The sequence below is a fragment of the Temnothorax nylanderi genome, unplaced genomic scaffold, assembly GCF_030848795.1.
Source record: "Temnothorax nylanderi isolate EJ_2023f unplaced genomic scaffold, tnyl_v1.0 TNYL_tig0434_pilon, whole genome shotgun sequence".
Classification (NCBI taxonomy): domain Eukaryota; kingdom Metazoa; phylum Arthropoda; class Insecta; order Hymenoptera; family Formicidae; genus Temnothorax; species Temnothorax nylanderi.
Window position 1 is genome coordinate 92429 of NW_027249496.1, and position 2524 is coordinate 94952.

Below are 2524 nucleotides of genomic sequence, written 5' to 3' on the forward strand. Positions count from 1 at the left end.
TTATTTCTTATCGCACCAATTTATTAATACATAGATTTAGACAGAAATTAAGGATTGAAAGAATCCCCAGAAATATCAGCTAAACGCTAACAAATAAAAGATATACGATGAAGAAATAAGTCAATAATTACTATTTTATATTAAAAATTTATGTCGCAAAATTCCTACACGTTTTTTATTACAAATTTCTCGTTAATATATACTTGTTAAATGGCTTTCGATTATTACTTCGATACGATTTGTTATCTGTTCTCAGCAGAAGAAAATAGACAAGGAAATATACAGGTTGCAATATTCTAAATCAAATTAATAGTATCTCTCTCACAGCTATACCGTATCACGTTAATTCTTAAATGATTAATTCTTATTCAAGATTATTCAAGATTAGTTCAAATTAATTAAAAAAACAATCCTATGTTATATATGAAATCTCTCTATGATATATTGTACAAATCTCAGTTAAAAATTATTGTTTAAACTCAATTTTACGATGAAATTATTCATATTAATGTTTATTAAATTATCATAATTAATACTGCGTGATCATTTTGAAAAATGTATAAATTCATTGTTTTTCATCGGTTTCACTAACAAAAATATCCCACGATATCTTTGTTAATCTCAAGCTTTACTCTAATAGACATTTTATACGAGTTTTGATAGTTGAAGTATATAAAGTTTAAAATTAAGTTAAACATTAAAAAGTTATGGCGTAGAATATTATTATTCTCATCCGATTTGCGAAGAAAAGATTCAAATTCATTAAATATAATTTACTCATCACACAGGCTTAAATTCATCAAATAATGAAACTATTAATTAGAAAATAATGCGATAATTTTGAGATATATACTGCATATTTCACGCGAGCTAAGACACCCTAGCACCCAAACAAATTGAAATTTCTCACGTCTTTCGCGTAGTGCGAGTGAGAGGTAGCCCCAGCAGAGGGGGGGGGGGGCAAGGAAAAATATGATTTATTTCGACCTAGAGACTAGAGAAACAATTTTCACGAGCATGGCACGGCGGCGGTGCGCATCGGTCGACCGGCTCCTGTGCGACATTTGTTTTGCACTTGTTCTCACGAGAGAGAGAGTGCCACGATGAGAGCAGCTTCCACCCTCTTTCCTGAATCTTATCCCAGGGGAATCCCGTTCCCGGCACGCGGAACGTGTGTCGCACGCTGCCACCGTGCACATCTCCGGGCGACACACACACACACACACACACACACACACACACACACACAACCGTATGCTACATAGGCGTATCCTTTTGAATAAATCCTGTGTATAATGAACGAGACGTCGTGTCGATCCCGGAAGCACGGCCTCTTCGCTGGCAAATAAATGAATCAGCGTATAGAAACATGTAATTTTGAAAAATACTTGAAATAAAATCAAAAGAATAGTTTAGTTGAAGCAAATAACGTACTTGCAAATTATAAAATCATAAAAATGCATTTATTTACATTCTTCTGAAACTACGTTTTATTAAATAAACAATATTCAATAAGAATAAATCAGCATTTTGCATGTATAAATTATATAATTATAAAAGATATTGTATCTATCCATGCACCCATTTTTTTTCAATTTAAAAAATTATCCAGATTCACGATATAAAGTTTTATAATTTCCTAATTTTCTAAAAGAAAACGCGTACTTTCGCTCTCAGAATTACGCCATTGTTCGCTGAAAGAGCAACGCGTATACACGAGATGTGTGTGTCTTTGATATCAATACGCATGAACGTGTCGGCCTCTCCCCTTGCGGGTCTGATACATATGTCCTTGAATTGTCCAGAGAATAATATTCTCTCCTGCAAAGTTGATTAAATATTGGTTAGTGATCTCGAACACCCTCCGCGGCCCAGCATCGCCTTTCGGCCCCGCGAAGACCCCGCAGGAATACAATTTAATATTTCCGCGCCTGAAAACACAGCGGGCGATCATTTTTCTTTCATGCGAGCTGGGCACATCGGAAATTAACGATTTTTCCACGGGTCTCCGAGGGAAATCCATATAAAGGGACCTTTACACTCTTTACAGTTCAAGTGGTATAAGTCGAGCTTATAAGATGCTTCCAGTTTGACAATAGAATGAGTAGAAATATGGAAATGTTCCACAAATAAGAAAGATGCATAGACTTTTTATGCATAGACATTTCAAAACTTTTCAGACAAGTTCAATTATCTTATAAACCAGAATAGCTGATCTCTTTGTAAAACGCATTTAAATAGAAACTAAGTGAAAGAAATAAGATGCTATTAGTTGTATCTTAACAATAAATAATAATCAGTAAAAAGTCAATAAATTCAAAATAAAATAACATCGCGTTTAATCGAAAAATATATAAATTAAAGAACCTTGACAAAACTTTAATATTTCGAATCATCCCAATCCATTTATATTAATAATAATTTGATCAGGATTATTTACATCCATTATTAAATTGTATTATTTTTACAAGCTATTTTACGAGTTATTTCAGCAAAGAAAGAAACATACAACACACATACACGA